A 25,328-nucleotide genomic window follows, 5' to 3' on the forward strand; every position below is an offset into this window, starting at 1 on the left:
GGGTCTTGTCTTATTGAGCCACTAGAGGGCGCTATTATTATCAGATTTAGCTGAAATTTTGCATGAGGTGTTTTGTAATGACTTTCAACAACTGTGCTATGAATAGTTCAAATTAAACCTGATATAGCTGCCATATAAACCTACATGGGATCTTGACTTCTTGAGCCAATAAAGGGTGCAAGTATTATCCGATTTTTCTGAAATTTTGTAAAATGGTTTCTCTCATGACCTTTAACATACGTGTCGAATATTGTATGAATCGGTTTATAGCCTAATACAGCTCCCCTATAAACTGATCTTCCTATTTTACTTCTTCAGCTCCTAAAGTGCGCCATTCTTACTCGATTTGGCTGAAATTTTACACAATGACTTCTTCTGTGTTCTCCAATATTCAATTCAATTATAATCCGAAATGAACCAAAGATTGATATTGTTCCAATAACAACAGCAATTCTTTTCGTTTATCCTTTGTTTTCCTGAAAAGAGTTACTGTGGAAAGAGCTCGACAAATGCGATCCATGGTGGAGGGTATATAAGATTCGGCCCGGCCGAGCTTAGCACGATTTTAGTTGTTCAACCTAACCTAACCTATATCTTCTGAGATCAATAATTTTAATGTTTGAAAGAACTAAAGGTTCCTCTTAGAAATTTCATTAGAGTAAATCATTGGTTTTCATGATGTAAGATGATAAGAATGACACTCTTTTTTCCATACAGACTCACTTTGACAATTTTAGTCCATTGTTATGCCACAGTGCCAACAGAAGAGGCCTCTGGTGGAAATTGAACCCACAACCCTAGCACTAAAAATCTGAGCACGCTACCAACTTGGCTAAAGGGAGGACCAAGTTGAACGGATACAGCGTTCAACATGGGATATAGCGTACAAGGTCAACAAAAACCATGAAAATCTAAATACTTCCAATTACGGGACTTTTGAATACAGTGTCTAAAGCTTAAAGGCCCCTATCATCACCCCATTCGTCACCATTTGTTGTTGGTTGGTGGCTGGTGGTAAATTATGCCATTGTTGATGTTGCGGATGTCATAGTTGTTAGTTGTACGACATGTTTGTGTTCAAGCATTATTATTTGTTGTGTACTTTAGTTTGTAAAACATTTTCTTTTTTGCAACATAAGCGTGTTAAATGGGCTTATTATGACAGGTACATTGCAGTCGCCACCCATGCACTTTTAGGCAATGACATCAACCTTACAGATGGTGATTTTAGTCAATGAGGTTTTGTGTCATTGCATTTAAAGAAAGTTAAAGTAAATCAATGTCGACACTTATGTATAAACAAAGGTAATTTTTATTTAAAAGATTTAAGTTTTGAAAAGTGTTTCAGAAAGTTTTTGTTTTGTATCTTATTAAGTTAATTTTAAGTTTTATATACCTACAGCCTTAATCACACAACTTAATGTAGATTTGAAATAGCTTTAATTGTCATATTTCCTTAATAGAGCTGTCAAATAAACTTATTTACACCCTACACCACTACTGAAGTACAGGGTATTATAACTTTGTGAATTTGTGTGTACCACCCTAAAGGAAGAGAGATAGACCCATTGATAAGTACACCAATCGACTCAGAATCACTTTCTGATTCGATTTAGCTATGTCCATCAGCCTGTCTATCTGTCCATCTTAATTTGTGTACAAACTAAAGGTTGCAGTTTTCATCCGATCGTCTTAAAATTTGGTACAGGCATGTTTTCGGCCCAGAAATGAAGCCTATTGAAGTTGGAAAAAATCGGTTCAGATTTGGAAATAGCTCCCATATATATGTTCGTCCGATTTTCAGCAATAATGCAATAAAATGGTCATTTGTTAACCGATTTTATCGAAATTATGTTAGGAAGGGTTTTCTTTATGACTCTCGACATTACTGGTGAATTTCATGGAAAACCATTCAGATTTAGATATAGCTCTCATATATATATATATCGCCCGATTTTCACTCCTAGAGCCACTGCAAGCTCATTTATTGACCAATCTTTCCAAAACTTCGTACAACGCTTTCCTCGACGACTGTCACAGTATGTGAGAAGTTTGCTTGAAATCAGTTCAGATTTGGATATAGCTCCCATATAAATGTTCGTCCGATTTTGAGAAATACTGCAAGAAAAAGTTCAGTTTTAAACAGATTCTTTCGAAATTTTGCTGGAAGGATTTTCTTATGACTCTCGATATTACTGGTGAATTTCATAGAAATCTGCCCAGATTTAGATATAGCTGACATCGCCGGATTTTCACCCCAAGAGCTACTGCAAACGCATTGTTAGACCAATCTTGCCAAAATTTGCACAACGCTTTCCTCGACGACTACCACCTAGCACATTATCTGAGAAGTTTGCTCGAAATCGGTTCAAAATTAGATATAGCTCCTATATATATGATTGTCAGATTTTGGGCAATTTGCAACAATGTAGTCATTTGCCAACCGTAGTTATATCAGTTTGAACATATTTGCTCGCCGAGGTTCGTCACAATTGGTTCAGAATTGCATATAGCTCCCACATTGTACTTATAGAGTAGGTGTAGGGTATTGCACAGTCGACACCGCCCGACTTTTGCCCTTCCTTACTGGTTTAAGGCTCATAAAGATTTGTGAATCAGACCACTAGTTCTCAAAAAAGTTAAAACTACTTTTGTACTGTTGTCGTCTGAAATAAAAGTCAAACGCTGCGTCCCCTAACGTCCCCAATGACTGGAAACCCGTTGAATCAGTTTGGCTGAAATGATCAGAGCTTAGTTATGACATATAAAGGGGGAGCGGTCACTTTGACTTACCAAAATTTTCAAAAGCGGCAGATAACGAAGGTATTTATTCGAATCTTTCTTCGGAGACATACAATAACCCAATGGTATTTACACTCAAGCACGGCAGGGCAAGTTATACGACATTAAAAACCTGCAGACCCTACGTCCTATAACCTATAACCCTAACGTCCTTTCTACACAAAACCATGGAACATATTGTAGATACCAGCATAAGGAATAGTACATCCAGCGAACTGCTCACATACAAACCGCATGCCTTTGTCAAGGGAAGGTCGGTGGAGACTGTCCTGCACGAGGTTGTGCATAAAATGGAAGAATCATTCGATATACAGACGTACACTTTGGTGGTATGCATTGACATCGAGAGAGCTTTTAACAATGAGCTGCCCTAAACATTGATTAAATCCTTAGACCAATACCGGGTGAACCGGAACCGGGATGAACCATACGCTAAGGAACAGGTGGATAAATTGTGGGTCTCATGACATAAATATAAGGGAGAAAATGATACAGGTCACGATACAGGGGGCAATTTATCGCCACTTCTTCGGGTGACCACCATAAATAACCAATTATGGATGCTGACTGAGGAGGGATTTGAACTCGCCTGCTATGCAGACGATATTATAGTACTTGTAAGAGGTAAGAAACTTAATCAGCTTTCCAGAATGGCCGAAAGGTACTTGAAGATGACTTTCGACTGGGCTAGACCAGGGGTCTCAATGTTAACCCATAGAAGACTGAAATCTGCCTGTTCACGGGAAAGTCGAAGGTGTGCAAATTGACGCACCCCGTCTCTTCAATATAACTATTTCGATATCTGACAGAGTCAAATACTTAGAAGTGATCTTGTACAGGAGACTTAATTGAAAATTTCACATTCAGGAGCATACTGAGAATACTCACAGATGTTGAGCACTATGTAGACGGGCCGTAGGCTCGATATGGGGTTTGTATCCGAGGATAGTCGAATTTTTCTACAGGAACGTGATTAGACCAATACTTACTTATGCCTCCGTAGATTGATGGTCTGCGATGGAGAAAAAGTGCAACGTATGGAGATTAAAACAGGTTCAACGAACATGTTGTCTTGGCAATGGCGGAGCGATAAGAATCCCGCCCACTAGGTCACTCGAAGCTGTTCTAGTCATACGACCCATTGACATACAGATTAAGTGTGAGGCAGCAACTGCGGCTTGAGACTTAAGGCTATGGGAGAATGGAATTAGGATAGGAGCAGGTCATAACATCGTGGTATAATCAAGGCGACAATATGAAACTCGGATGTATTAAAAGGGGTTTCCAATCGGATACCTGAGATGACACTTGAGGTCGACTGCGAGACACTGCTGCCAGTCTTGTATTGACGGAATTCTGGTATTCCCTTCTGGGAGATCATACTATATATACAGATGGATCACAGCTAGAGGACAGAGTGGGCCTGAGGGTCTACATTGGGATCCAAGGGACAGAGATATGTTTTCGACTTCCTGACAGGCAGAGACCCAGCCGATCACGAAGACATCGAGTTTGAACATCTTTACGGACATTAAGTTGGCCATCGGGGTAATAACAAACAGGACGGTAAGGTCACGAGATTAACACCTTCTCTGAGAATGGCACAACCCGCATCGTATGGGTGCCGGGTCACAGCGGAGTAATGTGCAAGATCAGAAAATTTGGCAGTGAATGCCAGAGGACTGCGGTCAATATACTTGGTTAACCTGAAACCTTTCGGGCAGTCGACGAACACGCATGTAACACTGTGATAGAACGGGATCCGGATCGTGAAAAGACGAGGTTATTATTGAAAGGATGTAAGTCAGTTTAGCTTTCGGTATTATAACGGGACACATAGGACTACGAGCTCACTTGTCCAAAATCGGAGCGGCAAGTGAGCAATGCGTGAGGTGCTGTGATACTAACGCGAAGACGTCGAGAGTGAACATCTTTACGAACAAAAAAAATGGCCACAAGGACAATAACAACCAGGAAGTTAAGGTCACGAACAGTCTAGCAGTGTGAGAAGATTAGCGCCTTCTCTGAGGATGGCATAATCCACATTGGGTGCTGGGCCATAATGGAGTAAGGGGAATGAAAGGGCAGAAGATTTGTCAATGAAGGTTAGAGAACTGCCGTCAATAAACTTGATTAACTCGAAGCCTTTCGGGTCGACGCAGTCCAAGTTAAAGGTGTGGTGAACCAATACGCATGTAACACTGTGGAACGAAGAGATGATCGGTAAAACGGCGAAAATCCTAAGTGGAGATTCGGATCTTGAAAAAAGATGCTATTTCTGAAAGAAGGTAGAATGTAGTTCAGTATAGCTTTGGGTATCTTAACGAAACACATGTTATCATATGGGCATGTGGGGAAGATGAATGAAAGAGCAGACGATTTGACTGTGAAGGCCAGAGAATTGTAGGTTGGACGCAGTCAGAGTTAAGGGCATGTTCGACGAACGCATGTAACACTGTGGAACGGTCGGTTGTACGGCGAAAATCCTGTGGGGAGTTCCGGATCGTGAGAATTCGAGGCTATTACTGAATGAATATAGGAAGTAGGTCAGTATAACTTTCAGTATCATAACGGACCACATGACTACGAGCAAAATCGGTGCGGCAACTGATAGCATGTGGAGGAGATTATGAGACGTTGGAGCATTTTGAACGGATTTCGTGGATAGCAGACACGGGAACTTAAGTGGGGACACAATACTAGAAACGAAGCAAATTTGGGACGTGGTTTCTTTGCAAGTACCACAGAATTCTTAACATAGATTTTCTTTTTCGAGGTTACTTTTAACTTTGTAGAGCCCACAAACAGCCGATTAATGCCTTACGTGTATGTCCATAGTGACATGGGGCAGATTAATATCCGCACCCTTTTTTCAAACTAACCCAACCTACAATAACCCAAAAATACGAATTTGATAAAGAAATTTGGGGTAATGTAATAGAAGAAAAGGCCCCACACTCGAAAACCCCCAAACTTATATCTTACACAAGCATGATAATATGAGTACTAAGATATGAAGGGTAGGACAAAATAACCTCAAAGCGGAGGTTAGGGTTGATCGGGAGAAAGTGCCATTCAAAGCAAACGTATTTAGGAGAAGAGTTCGGCTTTTCCACATCCAAAAAAATAACAGTTGGTCATATGGGAACGATTCTGAAATAAAAACAAGTAAAAAGATACTAAGTTCGGCCGGGCCGAATCTTATATACCCTCCACCAAAGGATAAAAGAAAAGAATTGCTATGTTATTCGAACAATATTAAGTTATGGTTCATTTCGGACCATAATTGAACTGAATATTGGAGACTATAGTAGAAGTCATTGTGTAAAATTTCAGCCAAATCTAGTAAGAATTGCGCATTTTAGGAGCTAAATAAATTAGGTAGATCGGTTTATAGGGGAGCTGCATAAGGCTATAAACCGATTTGAACTATTCTTAGCACAGTTGTTCAAAGTCATAACAAAACACCTTATGCAAAATTTCAGCCAAATCGGATAATAATTGAGTCCTCTAGTGGCTCAAGAAGTCAAGACCCTAGATCGGTTTATATGGCAGCTATATCCGGTTATGAACCGATTTAAACCATACTCAGCACAGTTGTTGGAACTCATAATAAAATACTTCATGCTAAATTTCAGCCAAATCGAATAAGAATTGTGCCCTCTAGCGGCTCAAGAAGTCAAGATCACAGATCGGCTTATATGGCAGCCATATCAAAACGTGGACCGATATAGCCCATTTACAATCCCTACCGACCTACACTAATAAAAAGTATAAGAAGTTCAAGCGGCTAGCTTTACTCCTTCGAAAGTTAGCGTGTTTTCGACAGACTGACGGACGGACGGTCATGGCTAGTTCGACTTAAAATGTCATGACGATCAAGAATATATATACTTTATGGGGTCTTAGACGAATATTTCGAGGAGTTACAAACAGAATAACGAAATTATTATACCCCCATCCTACGGTGGAGGGTATAAAAACCAATAAAACGGATATGTAATAAATGCGCCTTTTATGCATTAAAGCCCTATATCAGAAAATCGGTGTATATGCCAGCTACATCTAACTAAAGTCGTATGTGGATCATACTTGGTCAGTTTATAGAGAGGCCTAGTGCAATTCACGTTTTAAATTTCAGCGAATGACAGTTATACATAAATATATTCCCATCGAGATCATATTTGATATGGATGTCAAGGGCTCTAACCGAACTCGCTGATCCGAATTCCAATGAAATCAAGTAATAAAAAAGATTGTTATAGACTTGAGAACTAAAATCGCCATATCCCAATATAGACCGATCTGGACCCTATTCGTTTTGGACTTCGGGAGGCCAAATTCAGCTTATTGTTCAAATCGGGTTATAATTGGGCATATTATTGCCTTACGACCCTATACCGGCAGATCGGTCTATATTGAAGCTATACCTAAATAAAGTCCGAACGGGACAATATTTGGTAAGGATGACGAGAGTCTTTGAAGTATCCTCTGAAGAATCTGTGTATGGAAGAAATACGAATCTGTGCCAAATTTCAGCTCAATATCTCAATTTTTGAGGACTGTAGCTTGATTACAACACACGGACACAAAGACTAAAAGACGGACGGGCAGATACATCGTCATAATTAAATCGCTTTAGAATTACACGACGATCAAGAATATATTTATTTTTTTGGGTCGGAAATTTATATTGCGATGTGTTGCAACCGAAATGACTAAATTAATAAAAATGCGTATTTAAAAGATTTTTATTTTGACGGAGCGGAGCGGAGCTTGAGATTGAAAACCGCTCCGCTTCAAAACTGTCGCACCCGCTCTCTCCGTATTTAAGAGATTTTTACTTTGTCGGAGTGGAGCGGATTTTGAGACTGAAAACCGAACCGCTTCAAAACTGTCGCATCCGCTCCGGCATAACTAGATCTACACTGCTTCGTTTCACGCTACACTCCGCTCCGCTCCGACCCTGGGTCAAACATCAACGAAGTACTTTCGAAACACAAACCAGGTTAACCAGGTTAATTATGGCAAGATATCGATTTCTCAAAAACCAGAAAATTGCAAATAACCGATTAGAGTATTAGCAAGAACCCGATTAGTGTATTGAATCTAAAAAAACCGGGTTTCAACAACCGACCTTGTCATCCTATTGAATTGCAAATTTTTTGCCCATGAACATTCCACTAAGGAACAGGGGCAAAATTCTGAAAACCGCTCCGCTTCAAAGCTGTCGCACCCGCTCTCTCCGTATTTAAGAGATTTTTACTTTGTCGGAGTGGAGCGGATTTTGAGACTGAAAACCGAACCGCTTCAAAACTGTCGCATCCGCTCCGGCATAACTAGATCTACTCTGCTTCGTTTCACGCTACACTCCGCTCCGCTCCGACCCTGGGTCAAACATCAACGAAGTACTTTCGAAACACAAACCAGGTTAACCAGGTTAATTTTGCCAAGATATCGATTTCTCAAAAACCAGAAAATTGCAAGTAACCGATTAGAGTATTAGCAAGAACCCGATTAGTGTATTGAATCTAAAAAACCGAGTTTCATCAACCGACCTTGTCATCCTATTGAATTGCAAATTTTTTGCCCATGAACATTCCACTAAGGAACAGGGGCAAACTTCTCAAATATCAATTAGTGCAGTCCGATTCAAGTTTAATCTCAATGATGAGGGGCCTCCTATTTATAGCCGAGTCCGAATGGCGTGCCGCTGTGCGACACCTCTTTTAAGAGAAGTTTTACATAGTACCTCACACATGTTGCCAGCATTAGGAGGGGAAAACCACCGCTGAAAATTTTTTCTGATGGTCTCGCCAGGATTCGAACCCAGGCGTTCAGCGTCGTAGGCGGACATGGTAACCTCTTGTCATCTTATTGAGAACTTATTACCATGGAATCAGCAAAAAATTTCCAATGATGGAGTCCGTTGTGGACTAATCGGCTGATCGGTTTGTAGGGAGGCTATATCAGGTTATTGGCAGATTTAAGCCGAACTTGGCACAGTTGTTGAAAATCATACATAACACTTCGTGCATAATTTCATCCAAATCGGATAGAATTTGCGGCTTTCAAGGGCTCAAGAAGTGAAAAAGAGAGATCGGTTTATATGGGAGCTGTATCCAAATCTGGACAGATATTGTCCATTTGCAATCACCAGCGACCTATGTACATCAATAACAAGTATCTATGCAAAATTTTAAGCACATATCTTTATTCGACCGATATTGTTATTTCGACAGACAGAGGGACGAATAGACAGCCTGGCTAAATCGACTTTAAATGGCAAGTTGATCTAGAATATTAGTTACACGTATCAAAATACAACGGTTGCGTTGGCTAGGTCATGTAGTCAGAATGGATGAAGAAGCTCCAGCAAAGAAGTCTTTTGAAGGCAAACACGGTGTTCGACAGACGGAGGGAGGGACGCAAATCGGGAAGACCAAAAGCCTGATGGAAAGATCAAGTGGTGGGAGACACATTAAAACTTGGTGTCAAAGATTTTAGAATCAGCGCAGAAGACCGAAGCGCTTGGAAAGCTATACTACGTGCGGCTAGTGGAACAAATGTTCTGTCATAGCCAATTAAAGCGCAGTAAGACCCAGAATATTTACTTTTTGGGTTCGCAGATCAATATTTCGAGGTGTTAGAAACAGAATGACTAGGTTAGTATACCCCCTTTCTATGGTGATGGGTAGAAAATGAGTTAAGTTCGCAGATAGGCTATATCCACCTGGACTCATTAAAGTCGCTTTTATAACTTGATTTCGCTGCAATTTAGTTAAAGCATTAAACCGTTACACATCCAGAGAGGACCATGTTTTTATATAGCTGCCACATAGACCAATCATACGATTTACGTTTTCGAAGCATGATAGACATATTCATATCTTGTACGACTTTTCCTGGATCGGACCCTTATTTGACATTGCCCCACTCCTCATATAAACTTCTTGCACTTGTAAAAGGCGCATTTACCATCTGATTTCCGCAAAATGTAGGTAATATAAATATGAGCGGTGATGGCTATCCAAAATTCGCCCGAATTGAATACATTTTTACTTGTTCAAGCTTAAATTTTTAAAACAATTTTACCCTTAGTTCATAACTGCATCCTTTGACAATCAAAGAATAGTTTCTTTAAGGCGATGCCACAACTATGTTATAACCTCTGTAAGTCGACCATCCTCTTGGTCATTATGCCTTGGATTTTATTATTTTCTTTTCTCACCTTCATCTTTAGATATTAACATTGTAACGCACTGCTACAGTGTTATTTCTGTGGCATTTCACACATTTATATATAAAGTGACGGAAATTGAAGAAAAGAACTAAGAAAAAAAAGCACCTAAATGTTTACTTTCTTTCGCCCATCCCACAAGGCCTCATAACTAGACCTTTAATTCTGCTTTGTTTCTGGTTAAATCATGTTGTTGACGAACTTGGTTCATTTTTAGCCAGAGATGCCAAATTTAATTAGACAAACAAGAGTGCTCAAATATATGTGCACTACAATACATGCTCTTAGATTTAGTGAATAATAAGATATGCAAAATGCCGAGAAACCAGGGCAATATTTCTTTAGGCTAAAAGTGTTGTTGGATTGAAGCTCATAGACTTTTGTTTGATATATGAGGCAAAAACGGAAGGTTCATTATTCTTGCAACCAACAGGAATCAAGGACATACACTTTATTCGCTTATAGATAGTCCATATTGTATGAAATACTCTGGATTCCTATTTCCACAAAGAGGTCAGGTCATGTTGTACTGGAATTGAATTTAGAATAAATATAGGAGAATGGAAAAATTAAAATCGCATAGCAAACCAATTGCTATTCGGCTGTAGCAGTGAGGAGGTTAGTTCAGCATACAATATATAATCAATCGAATTGTGGAAGAAACTGAGAGAAAAAATCCAATTCAAAAATTTACTATTTACAAGGCATTGGCACTGCATTTTTGGAAAAAAAAACCAAAACTGATAAGAACTGACTAAATGACCTGAACTCATGGGCGATCATCTGTATATATTGGGAGGAACCTCAGGCTTATGGCAGACTGTTCTCTCTTTCATTGCCTATTACCCCAATGTAAGCACATGTAAGTGTCAATCATCATCTTGACTATCTAATTCACGTTGATAATTCCAGGTCTCTTGTTAGCATTTGACCAGTCCACGCACCCCGTACGGCATCAACACAATATCGCCTTCCATGGATAACATATAAAACAATAAGTACCATTTGGTTTTGGGTTTATTATCACAGAGGTATTGGCTTTAATACCAAACTCATTATATGTCTGCGTGTTTGACTTACTCTGTCATAGCCAAATAAAGCAAAGTAATTTTATTGGCTATGACAGAACATTTGTTCCACTAGCCATTCTAAAAACTCTGACACCAAGTTTCGAGGTGTATCACACCACATGATCTTCCATAGGGCTTTTGATCGTCTCGGCTTGCATGTACCACCTTGTTTGCCTTCAATAGACTACTTTGCTAGATTTTCCTCATCCATTCTGACTGCACGACCTAGTCAACGCAGCCATTGTATTTTCATTCGTGTAACTATTCTATCATCGTCATACAGCTCTACAACTCGTGGTTCATACGAATCCTCTGTTCTCCATTGATGCAAACTGGTCTACATATATTACGAAGAATCTTTCTTTCAAACACTCCAAGCACTGCCTCATCTGCTTTCACAAGTACCCAAGCCTAAGAACCATACAACAACACGGGTTGTATCAGCGTCTGTATAGTGTAATCTTCGTCTGTTGATAGGTGGCCTTGTTTTTAAACTGCTTACTTAATCCAAAGTAGCACCTGGAGGCCACCGTAGCACAGAGATTACCAAGTCCGCCTATGACGCTGAACGCCTGGGTTCGAAACCTGGCGAGACCATCAGAAAAAAAAATTCAGCGGTGGTTTTTCTCTCCTAATGCTGGCAACATTTGTGAGGTACGTTCGGACTAGGCTGTAAAAAGGAGGCTTATTGAGCTTAAACTTGAATCGAACTGCACTCATTGATATGTGAGAAGTTTGCCCCTGTTCCTTAATGGAATGTTCATCGGCAGAATTTGAAATTTGCAACTGTTTGTCAAAACTGACGTCATTTGTTTCGGTTACAGCGGTGCTTAGGTGGATAAAATTGCTAACTATATCAAACTTGTGGTTCCCAAAATTCTCCATTTTCTTAATCTGATAGGTTGTACAGGACTTTTTTTGGAGTTGATACCATCCATTTCGTTTTATCTCCATTAACTGCCGGACCCATTTTCACTGATTCTCTTTCAATTCTTTCACATGCTGCAGTTACTACTTCCGTTGACCGATCTATGATGTCGATGTCGTAGTTATAGGCGAGTAGCATGTGTTCTCTTGTGAGTAGTGTGTTATATCTATTCACAACTGCATCTCATATACTCTTCTCCAGCAGAATATTAAAGAAATCACACGATAAACTGTACGATTGTTCGAAACCTCGTATGGCATTGAATGGTAAGGAGAGATTCTTTCCTATTCTTACTGAGGAACGCGTATCAGCAAGTGCCATCTTGCAGAGTCTTATTAGTTTTGCAGGGATACCAAACTCAGACATGACTTGAAATACCTTTGAGTGTATAGGAGTATCGAAAGCGGCGTTGTAGTCAACAAAGAGATGAATGGCGCAGTATGAATATCTGAAGTGTGGCAATTTACCAGGTCTAAAGCCGCATTGATAGGGCCACACAGTTATCTCGAGAGTATTTTGTATGCCATGGGGAGGAGATTTATTCCTCTGTAGTTGACACATTTCGTCTTGTCTCCTTTCTTGTGTAAGAGACATACAATAATATGCTGATGTTCCAATCATCAGGTATGCGTTCTTCTAGCCAGAGCGTGCAGACAAGCTGAAGTAAACACCTTATCTGCGTTTCGCCTCCTGTCTTAAATAGTTAAGCGGGCAACGCGTCGGCTCCTTCTGCCTTGTTGTTCTTCAGTCGGATCACAGCTAACTGGACCTCTTTCTGATTAGAAGGAAAACATTCTATACAATCGCCAGAGATTGGTTCTGCGGTATCCTCTTCGCCACCATCGTCGTTTGGTTGTTTGATAGAATTTCCGGACTTCATTCTGACTCCTGTACATCTCAATTAGCGCACATCCACGTTTTCCCATTTCTTTCCTCGGAATAGACGTTTCTCCTCTCTCATTTTCTCAAGATACATCTCCTTCATCTGGCGCATTGCTACTGATTGCAGGATTGTGAACCGATTTAGACAACACTTCATGCAAAATTTCAGTCAAATCGCATAATAATTGCGCATTCTAGAGGCTCACGAAGCCGAGATCGGATTATATAGGAGTTACATCAGGTTATGAACCGATTTGAACCATACTTGGCGCAATTGTTAGAAGTTAGAACAAAAGACTTCATTCATGATTTGAGCCAAATCGGATAATTATTGCGCCCTCTAGCGGCTCAAGAAGTCAAGATCCGAAATAGATTTATATAGGAGCTATATCAGGTTATGAACCGATTTGATTCATACCTGACGCACTTGTTGATGGTCAAACCAGAACACTCTGAGCATAATTTCAGCCAAATTGGATAATAATTGCGCCCTCTAGCAGCTCAAGAAGTCAAGATCCGAGATCGGTTTATATAGGAGCTATATCAGTTTATGAACCGATTTGCACCATGCTTGGAAGATTTGTTGGAAGTCAAAATAGAACACTTGCTGCAAAATTTCAGCCAAATCATATTAGAATTACGCCCTCCAAAGGGTCAAGAAGTCAAGATCCAATATCGGTTTATATGGCAGCTATACCCAAATATGGACCGATTTGGTCCATATGGGGTCTTAGACGCATTTTTCGAGGTGTTATAAGCGGAATGACGAAATAAGTATACCCCCATCCTATGGGTGGAGGGTATACAAATTTTTGCATAATCCAGGGTAGGCATTGAAGGTTTCTTTTTAACTTGCTAAAATAAGTTTTGCAATACCCATAAAATTCGATTCGGTCAAATTAAACTCTGTATTATAAGCCATTTAAATAATTGTTCATGGTTCCCACATCATGCCAATCTTCTAATCCTACAACAAATAGACAAACTATTGCGGTATTGAGTCATCATTCGTGCAAAAGGCATATCTTTCATAGTTTTGTGGCCATATCCCATGAGTGTGGTAGAATGAACCGTGGCAAATATGCAGCAAATGTGAAAATGCCATGTCTGCATGTCATATGCCTAGAAGATGGTTGAAAAGGAACAAAATTACCAAGATTAAGTCAATGTGGTGGCTTTAACAAGAGATTCGCTTCGGTAGATGTTGAAAACAGATGGCAATCGCATTGCTGTTGATAAGCCATCTCTGATGATTCCAATGTCTGCCTTGCACAGTTTCCTTTGGCTCCTTGGTGCGTTGTCACATTTTTTTTATTCGGCGTTATTTCTACATTTTTTCTTTTTGCCTCGAGTTTTTTTAAGTCTCTCTTACATTGACTTCTTTGGACAATGTTGTTTTTTTTTCCTTCTCAAATGCATTTGATGTTGCATAGCTTTTCTCTTGGAAGGGCTAGAGCAACGCTTCCGCCTCATTTCACAGTGGTTGAATGTTGTTTTTGTGGCATAGTGCGAATGAATAATTGTGGTTTGGCATTTATCCTTGCCTTTGTGGTGAAGTCCTGCTGGTTATGTGTGTGTGTGGGTATGTGTGTGCTATGCTTTACTAGCAGTGTTTTGTAAATTTTCTTTTGTTTTCATTTTCTTACACATCCTTGTCGTGCATCATGGTGCGTTCTATGCATTTTTTTTGGTCTTTATTTCAAAGTTTTGCAGTTATTTTAGTTTAACGTAACACCAACTTGGTTTCCTTCATCCTTTGTCCTCTTTAGTTAATTTCATTTTGATTTTCGTTTTTTCCCTTTTCATACTTTTTTTTGGAGTCGGGCAATGTCAAGCTGAAATGCTAAAGTCTTTGGGTCCATGGTGTTTAAGACTTAATGCAAAGATGACTGACTGACTGACCGAATGACTGTCATGCTTGCTTGGCCAGTTGGCCAAATGAATGCCTGGCAGGAGAAGCTGCCGCAGCAGCATAATCCAATGAGTAGGGCGTTCATGGCTAGCTGCAGGGATAAAAGTGATCCCAACGAAATGATGGCGCTCTGCTATGGCTTTTTGGGTTGCATGTTACTGTTTGTTTCGGCATTGCACACTTTATAAACATTATTAATGGTTTTTCAAATACTACTTCTCCATTTCATAGTTGTCGACTTCTTTCTTGCTAGCTGGTATTTGTTTTCCTTTTGGTTGTTGTCCATTCTTGGGTGAAAATTTGCTTTACGCTTTGATCACTTACTATTGGGCGAAGCCAGCCAAGCTGCAGTAGGATACAGGATGTCGGTTTTGTTTTTTTTTGATAATGTCTTGGCCCATTGTATTTCGGTTGCCTGTGATGCTGCTATTCTTTTTTCATTTTGTTTTTTGGTGCATGTCAAAGTTTTGCGGGCAAAGATAAAAAGTTGTCAATCAAATTTTAATTGCTTTGTAAAGTTATTGAATTGTGGTTTGTTGGTAAAAAGCAAAAAAAAAAAGTACAAGCCGCAAAGTTATAAAGAGTGAAATATAACATGGGAAAGGATTAAATAAACTTAAAGTGCTCATAGGGAGCTCTACAAAATTATTTCGGTATTGTTACAAAGTAAAAAAGATAATGACAAGTTTAAATGAATTAACGACAAATCAATTGGAATTATATTTTAAGAAATTGAAAATGGATTTCAAAGCGCAACCCTTCGGCTTCTACTGCCTCATTAAAAATCAGCAACCTCACCCTTATTTTAACACACAAACGTTTTACCTTCAATAGGAATTGGTTTCAAGTTATCTTACGGTTGCTAACACATTCCTGAAAAACGCTTTTTCCACATCCTTAACACAATTATAACTAGCCGTTGAGTGGAGCGGACGAGCTTTTATTTCGCTCCTCAAAGAAAAAAAATAGGTACTACCTATTACGGAAAAACTTTTAAGGCCTTCTGGAGTAGGCTAGAAATGGACCCAAAGACTCAACATCTGCGGTGGTGGCGTCAGACCGTATCGTGTTGTCCTCCTATAGGTGTGGGTGCCTTGCCACCTGTGGTCGCGAATAATGATTCAAGCGCACAATTAGTCGTCAAACTAATCAATGAGAAAAAGATGGATAAACCAGAGGGATGCACAGTTCGTTCCCACCCTTTAAGTAAAGGAGGTGTTTCTGACTCGGATTGAGACAGCGACGGTCTCAATGAAACAGTCATCGCAGCCGAATCGAGAGATAAGGGCATCGGGATGACGGCAGAAGTGAGCGATGGCTTTGCTAAGCTTATAAGCAGACCGAGAGCGCGATCCGGTGCACGGCGAAGGAGACGGAGGAGTATGTACCGGCAGGGCAATCGGAAGAAAGTACAGGATGCTGGAAAGGATAGAACTGACATTCCAAGCACTTCTACGAAAGCTGGAAAAAGAATCAGAAGGGCATAACACTGCTAAAATGCTGAAGAAGAAAAAGAGCACCCTGCGTTCAAGTTAACTGGAAAACCAAACCAGCCATCCCGCAATGGAGACTTCAGACAGTGTCCTGTGGAGATAGAAAAAGTTGGAACAAGAACGCAGGAAGCGCGCACGGCCCCTGAGTCTTCATGGAGGACGGTGACCTCCAAACTGAGGCCGCAGCCATCACGAAAGGGGAAGATGGTCGCTGAGAATGGTAAGAAGCCGCCCTCTTACGCCAGAGTGGCAAGGAAGCACAACAAAGATGAGCTGACTTATGCAGTCATCAAAGTCGGCTGTGTATCTGGTAGGATTCCACCAGATCAACTGTCCCAAGTGGAGGATCTGGTTAACGATCGGATTTTCGAACATGTGTGGAACTCTGTAGAGCGTCCACCCATACAAATGATGAGCTGCGAGTATAGAGGGCACATTTTAACGCTACGTTTTGTGTCGGCGGAATGTATTGGTACCGTCAAAAAGCTCGTCGGAGGTATCCACATTCCCTGGGAGGGCGCAAACCTCGACCTGGTGAGAAATATGACATACCGCAGCTCACAAAGGCGACATTCTTCATAAAGGGATGGGGCGGTAAATTTGCGACGGAACGCATGTTGGAATTCTTGGGCAAGGATAGACAATGTTTAGTCGCAGAGAAGTGGGTGGTCTTCCACAGGGAGGAGAAGGAGGAAGGAACTCTCCTTGTGATTGGCATTGATCAAGTCTTCGTGAGGAGTTCAGCTAAGACTAAAGGCATGGCGCACTGCGGGAGCAAAGCTGTCTTTTTGAAGATTGAGAGAACTAGGATAGGCAGAAAATCTCATTTTGAGACATCAGGCCGTGCAGTGGCAGCTGAATCAACACCGCAAAACGAACAGGGCGCTGACAACGAGACAATCACGGCCTCTTTCAATATTGGAAAGACTAGGATAAGCAAAGATCCTAATACTTAAATATCAGGCAGTGCAGTGGCGCGAGACTCAACGACGGACCCATCACCGACTTCAAGATTCGGAATACTGAGATTGGTTATGATACTCATATAGAAAAATTAGGCAGCGCAGCGACAGGAGTCTCAATGCAACCTAACGAACAGGGAGCCGATGATGGTACAATCACCTACTCCCAAGAAGCCCGTTTACTCATGTAGACGGGACGTAGGCTCGAAATGGGGCCTGAATCCTTTGCCTTTGCAGGATCGTTATTAGACCAATACTTACTTTCGCTCAGTAGTTTGCTGGACTGCTATGGAGAAAAAGTGTAACATAAGGACCATACAACAGGTTCAGAGAACATGTTGTCTTGCCATAGGCGGAGCGATGAGGACTATACCGACTAGGGCACTGGAGACTGTTCTAGGTATCCGACCAATTGACATACAGACATAAGTGTGAAGCAGTCACTGCGGCTATGAGACTTAAGGCGATGGAAGAATGGATTAAGGACGGGAGCAACTCATACCATCGGGGAATTATCGAGGAGACGATAGGAAACCTGGAAGGAAGGGAAGAGGTTTTCGATCGGATACCTGAGATGAACCTTGAAGTTGAGTGCGAGGCATTGCTGATATCGGCACAGTCTTGCATTGACGGAACCCTAGTATTGCCATCTGGAGGATCATGTTACACGGATGGATCAAAGCTAGAGGACAGATTGAAATTGAGAACTGCCTGACCATAATACGGTCCTGCAGAAGGAGATCCGGGTGATCACGGAATACGTGAAGTGGTGTGGTGCTAACGCAAGGACGTCGATTGAGAACATCTTTACCGACAGTAAAATAAACTTAGTTAACCAGATGCCTTTCGGATCGACGCAGTCCGAGTAAAGCGAGTGGGCGACGAATGCGCATACAACATTGCGGAACAGCGAAACGGTCGGTAGAACGGCGAAAATCCTATGGGGAGATCCAGATTGTGAGAAGACGAGGCTATTACTGAAAGGAGATAACACCGAGGTCAGTATAGCTATTGGTATCATAACGGGACACATAGGACTACGAATTCACTTATGTAAAATCGGTGCGGCCAATGATACCATGTGTGAGACGTTGAAACATTTCCTTTGTCATTGTCCGGCTTTCGCGTCTAACAGATACCGGCACTTAGGTGAAGGCACAATAGCAGACATGAACCAACTTAGGGGAGTGGCATTGAAAACAATTAAGGATTTTGTAAGTAGCACGGAATTCCTAACTAAAAATTTTCTTTTTATAGTTTAGTTTATATTGTAGTTTTTAGAGCGCGAAAAGTCGATTACTGGCGTAGGTGTATGTCCATAGTGGCATGGGGCGGATTAATATCTGCACCCTCTTTTCATCCTAACCTAACACAATCTCAGTGTGCGCCATCTGCCTGTATTATTCATCACCAAATGGTATATATAGTAAAGTCCCCGGTTTGAGATGATCACTACTTGAGAAGTTTTGGATTTTGCTATAACTCCTGTATACGCAAAAGGCACCACATATCTACATTCTAAAGTGAATTTGAATAGGGAAAACTGTTTTCTTTCAATTATAGATGGACTTTTTTGTGCTTGGTCATAATATGTCCTGCAGCAACCACTCTTTATTTCTCAAATCTGATCAAGTAGGGTGCATTTCAAAGCATTGTAGTACTGCGTGTGTCATATATGTACAATTTAATATCAAAGTTTAGCTGCTCATGTTGGCAAACTGACCACTAAGTCAGATTGTGACACTGACAACTGAAAAATTATTGTTTGTGACTTTCCAGCCAGATGCGGTTATTAATGATATACTCTTTGTCATACACACATAGTTCATGTAAAGGAAATAAAATAGAAGGTGAACGTTGATAATCGAAAGATTGGCGGTGAAATAATTGGATTTATTTGTTTAAATTAACCAATAATGGTAAAAAAAAAAACAAGTATCCAGTAAGGAAAGGCAAAAGTCGGGCGCAGCCGACTACATAATACCCTACACCCACCCTTCATATATAAATTCGGGCAATATATAAATATATATGTATATGAGAGCTATATCTAAATCTGAACCGACTATCAAACAGATCGTTTGAAAATTGTTGTTATTACGGAAAAATTTATGGGTGCTACATCCAAATTTGACCCGATTTTGATGAAATCCCGCAAATAGTAGCAAAGCTGTCTGTGTTAAATTTTGTGCAGATCGGTTGAAAATTGTAGCTAGTACGGCCATTGAAGTGTAAATCGGACGATGCATATATATGGGAGCTATATCTAAATCTGAACCGATGTTGATAAAATTTTGCAGATATGTTAAGATCAGTAACAAAACAGTCCGTGCCAAATTTTGTGCAAATCGGTTGAAAATTGTAGTTACTACGGGCATTTAAGTTCAAATCGGGCGATACATATATATGGGAACTATATCTAAATCTGGACTGATTTTGATGAAATTTTGCACATAAGTTAAGATCAGTAACAAAACAGTCCGTGCCAAATTTTGTGCAGATAAGTTGAAAATTGTAGGTACTACGTCCATTTAAGTGCAAATCGTGCGATACATATATATGGGAGCTATATCTTAATCTGAACCGATTTTGATAAATTTTCAGAGATATGTTAAGATCAGTAAAGAAACAATCCGTGCCAAATTTTGTGCAGATCGGTTGAAAATTGTAGCCACTACGGTTATTTAAGTGCAAATCGGGCGATACATATATATGGGAGCTATATCTAAATCTGAACTGATTTTGATGAATTCTTGAACATATGTTAAGATCATTAACAAAACAATCCGTGCCGAATTTTATGCAGATAGGTTGACAATTGTAGGTACTACGTACATTTAAGTGCAAATCGTGCGATACATATATATGGGAGCTATATCTTAATCTGAACCGATTTTGATAAAATTTCGCAGATATGTTAAGATCAGTAAAGAAACAATCCGTGCCAAATTTTGTGCAGATCGGTTGAAAATTGTAGTAACTATGGCCATTTGAGAGCAAACCGGGTGATATATATATATATGGGAGCTATATCTTAATCAGAACCGATTTTGATGAATTCTTGAACATATGTTAAGATCATTAACAAAACAATTCGTGCCAAATTTTGTGCAGATCGGTTGAAAATTATAGTTACTACGGCCGTTTAAGTTCAAATCGGGCGATATATATATATGGGAGCTATATCTAAATCTCCACCGATTTTGATGAAATTTTGTAGATACGTTAAAATCAGTAACAAAACAGTCCGTGCGGAATTTTGTGCAGATCGGTTGAAAAATGTAGTTACTACGGTGATTTAAGTGCAAATCAGGCGCTACGTATATATGGGAGCTATATCTAAATCTGAACCGATTTTTACCAAAATCAATAGCTTCCGTCCTTGGACCAAAAAAGTGATATGTGCAAAATTTTGTGATGATTGGACAACAAATGTGACCTGCACTTTGATTCCAAGAATACATGGACTCACAGACGGACGGACGGATGGACAGACGGACATGGCTAAATCAAATCAGAAAGTGATTCTAAGTCGGTTTATGTTCTGTCGGGCCTAATAAAACACACTGTTCTAAGTTTTAGCAAAATCGGGTAACAAATAACCCTTTTATAGGCCTTAGACCCAAAATAGGCAGATCGGTATATATGGCAGCTATATCCAAATATGTTTCAATCTGGACCATTTTTGGTTCGGATATCGGCGAGCCTAATAAAACTCCTAATTTCTGCGAAATGGGGTAATAAATGCCCCAGTTATAGGATTAAGACCCTAAATCAACAGATCGGTCTATATGGCAGCTATATTCAAATACAGTCCGATATGACCCATTCAAAAACTTAACCTGCGTATACAAGAAATACTAGTCTGTCCAAAATTTCAGCTTCATATCTCAATTTTTAATGACTGTTGCGTGATTACAACTGACGGACACTGGACGGACAGAGACAAGGACATCGTTTAATCGTCTTAGAATTCTACAACGATCCGAAATATATAGTTTGTAGGGTCGGTTGTAAAAAAACACTTCGTGCAAAATTTCAGCCAAATCGCTTAAGAAGTGCGTTCTGTAGAGGATCACGAAGTCAAGATCTGAGATAGGTTTATGTGGCACCTAAATTAAAACCATACTTGACACAGTTGTTGGATGTTAAAACAAAACACTTCGTGCAAAATTTCAGCCAAAGCAGATAATAATTGCGCCATCTAGCGGCTCTCAAAAACAAGATCCGAGATCGGTTTATATGGGACCTATATCAGATTATGAACCGATTTAGACCGATTTAAGAAGTCAATATCCAAGACCAGTTTATTTAGGATCTATATCAGGTTATGAACCGTTTTAAACCATACTCGGCACAGCATTTGGGAGTCTAAATAAAACACATGGTGGAAAATTTCAGCCAAATCGGCCTCCAGAGGCTCAAGATATCAAGATCCAGAATCGGTTTATATGGCAGCTTTATCAAAACATGGACCAATATAGCCCATTTGCAATCCTTACCTACTCACACTTATTCGAAGTACTAGTGCAAAATTTAAAGCGTCTAGCTCTATTCCTTCGAAGGTTATCGTACTTCGACAGACAGACGGAGAGGGTTGAATTGGCTTAGAATGTCAAGACGATCAAGAATATACATACTGCGTTGGGTCTCAGATAAAAATTTCGATGGGTTAGAAACGGAATGACGAAGTTGGTATACCCCCCATCCTATGGTCGAGGGTATAAAAAGTAAGAAATGTGGTGTCGAGAGTCCCAAAACGCTAAAAGGGCATGTAGATCGATGGGAACAATATGGGTCTGAAGTACAGCTGGCAGACTATCGATTCGATATTTTCGATAGTTTTAATAATAAATATCGATAGTGTCGATACTATCGTTATTTTCCCATCACCTTTATTTGAAACGAAAATGTGAAGTAAAAATGAGGAAATCGATTTATATAAAAGCAATATCAATGCACAGACCAAATAAAACCAAGGCTAATAAAGTCTGTTGAAAGTCATGAGAGAAATCATTGTACAATATGTTAGCCTAATCGGATGGAAATTGCGCCCTCTATAGACGAAATATATCTTAAAGGATACATTCAGTGTCGGATTGCTTATATCTGTTTAGTTTTGCAAAAAATTTAACTTTTGCGATAGTATCCATCGCAAAAATATCAATCGATATTCAGTCAAATAATTAAATATCGTTAGTGCCATCGATATTTTGCCAGCTCTTATCTGAAGTGAAAGGAGTTTGAGAGAAAAGTACGTGTCTGAGTCCAAGTGATTCCAAGACAACACCTGCAGAAATCATTGTGCGGTATTCCATACGGCCTATGGCACACTGTCCTTTTATGATCCCTGTCAATGTGCTTAGCGAACTCTTATCGAATGCCAGTAACTTCTTCGTCCTCCCCCTGTCGATGACAGACCACAGCGACTTAGCGGTGCCGCAACCATCCACTGGGTCCTTTCTTTCCACCGACCTCGCTCTGACCATCTCCTCAACTATATTCAGTAGTTCGACAAATGACACATCAACAGCTTCCTTACCCGAAATCCCTCCATGTCCAGGAACCCATATCAGCATCACATCGTGGACCCGGTGCATATCCAGGGATTCCAAATAATCCGCCACACACCTTGAGTTCACCGTCCTCGAACACAAGGCCTTGAACGCCACCATATTGTCTACATAAATCGTGGGTTTAATAATGGCACAGACCTCTGACTGAAAGACCGCACACTAGCACGGTAGTCCCAGAGACTCATCGATGTTGAATGCGTCGGGGTAGACCCCCAATTCAGTCCCTGACTCCATCTTAGGGGCATCAGTAAAGATCTAAGTCTCATCTCCCACAAACACAGCATTCATGCTCCATTCATCCGCCCCTTGAAAACGAATCCTGAATGTTCTAATCCCAACCGGTGCAAATATTCGGAGATCGTCCTCAATCTACCTCCCTTATCAAGAGCATCTAGGTTGCAACTGTGGCCACACCAATCCTCCTTCACGTGCCGTCGGCCTAAGCGCGACCTTGAAAGCGCAGTTCCGAATATAAGGGGCAATGCACTGCATATCTAGCATTGCCTCCATACCTGGCTACTGTGCGGATCTCAGTGCTCTTGTGACTCCAACGCAGGCCAATCTCTGGACTAATCATAACACCGCACTATGTGCAACATTTCACCAAAATCGGGTAAAAATTACAACCAAATTTGGATTTTGGTTCATGCAAATTTGGCTACGGTTGTTTAAATTCATAAGAAAGCAACGTTCGCAAAATTTCAGCCAAATCGGACAAGAATTGCTCTGCTCTAAACATATACGGATTCACAATACCAACCGACCAACACTGGTAAAAAAAGCAGGTACTCTGCCAATACCTATAAATGAAGCATTTATTACCCAATTTCAATGAAATTTGGACCAATGAGTTGTACCATGCCCTCCAATGTTCGAACCCAATATGGTCCAGATCGCTGAAATTGTACTGAACCAAATATGGTCCATATCGGACCATATGGTGATATAGCTGTCATACGGACTGCCTATTTATACCCTACACCACTACTGTGGTACAGAATATTATAACTTAGTGCATTTGTTTGTAACACCCAAAAGGAAGACAGATAGACCCATTGATAAGTATACCGATCGACTCAGAATCACTTTCAGATTCGATTTAGCTATGTCCGTCTGTCTGTCCGTCCGTCTGTCTGTCCGTCTGTCCTTGTCAATTTGTGTACAAACTATAGGTCGCAAGCAAGCGCATTTATTAACCAATCTTTCAAAAACTTTGTACAACGCCTTGCTCGACGACTACCACATTATCTGAGAAGTTTGCTCGAAATCGGTTTAGAATTAGATATAGCTCCTATATATATATATATATATTCGTCTGATTTTGGGCAATTTGCAATAATTTTATCACTTGTTAGTTATTACAGTTTGAACATATTTGTTCGCCGAGGCCCATCAAAATTGGTTCAGAATAGGATATAGCTCCCAGCGGGTAGGTGTAGGGTATTATACAGTCGGCACCTACCCGTGAAATGCGCATTTATTATCAGAATTCGCTGAAATTTGGAAAAGTGAGTTTAATTAAGCCATCACACCTTAGTTAGATGTAGCTGGCATAAAGACCGATCGACCGATTTAGGGTCTTCAGTTTATTTAATCCATATTCGAAATCCATATATTCGAAATATTGAGTTTCAATAGGCCCTTCGATGTTCGAACTGAGTATGGAAAAGATAGGACCATATTTGGATACAGCTGCCATATAGACAGATTTATAGATTGAAGGATCCGAAATTAGTATGGTTATATAGACCCATCTGCCGATTCAGGCCTTAAGCCCATGAAAACCGCATAGATTAACTGACTTTGCTGAAATTTGGAGTTCATCTCTGTCTTAGTAAACGGAAACAATTTTAAAGAATACTAATTTAAAATATGTACTTACCATTTCTTCATTTTGAGATTTGAGGTGGATTTTCCTGCAATAAAAAGTAAAAAACTAAAGTTGATTTACGTTAATCAAATGTTTATACCCTACACCACTACTGTGGTAAACGGTATTAGAAATTAGTGCATTTGTTTGTAACACGCAGAAGGAAGAGAGATAGACCCATTGATAAGTATACTGATCGACTCAGAATCCTTTTCTGATTCGATTTGGCTATGTCCGTCTGTCCATGTTTTCATCCGATACAGTCATGTTTTTCGGCCTAGGGACGAAGACTATTGAAATTGGAAAAAATTGTTTCAGATTTGGATATAGCTCCCATATATATATGTTCGTCCGATTTGCATTAATATTGCAATACGATGGTCATTTGTTAACCGATTCCCTCGAAATTTGGCAGGAAGGATTTTCTTATGACTCTTGACATTACTGGTGAATTTCATAGAAATCGGCCCAGATTTAGATATAGCTGCCATATATGTATTTCGCTCGATTTTCACTTCTAGGGTCAAAGCATTATTAACCAATATGTGGAGTATTTCTTTCGATCAAACGACACGAGCGGTCAAATGTTAAAT

This window comes from Stomoxys calcitrans, chromosome 2, assembly GCF_963082655.1.
Source record: "Stomoxys calcitrans chromosome 2, idStoCalc2.1, whole genome shotgun sequence".
NCBI lineage: Eukaryota > Metazoa > Arthropoda > Insecta > Diptera > Muscidae > Stomoxys > Stomoxys calcitrans.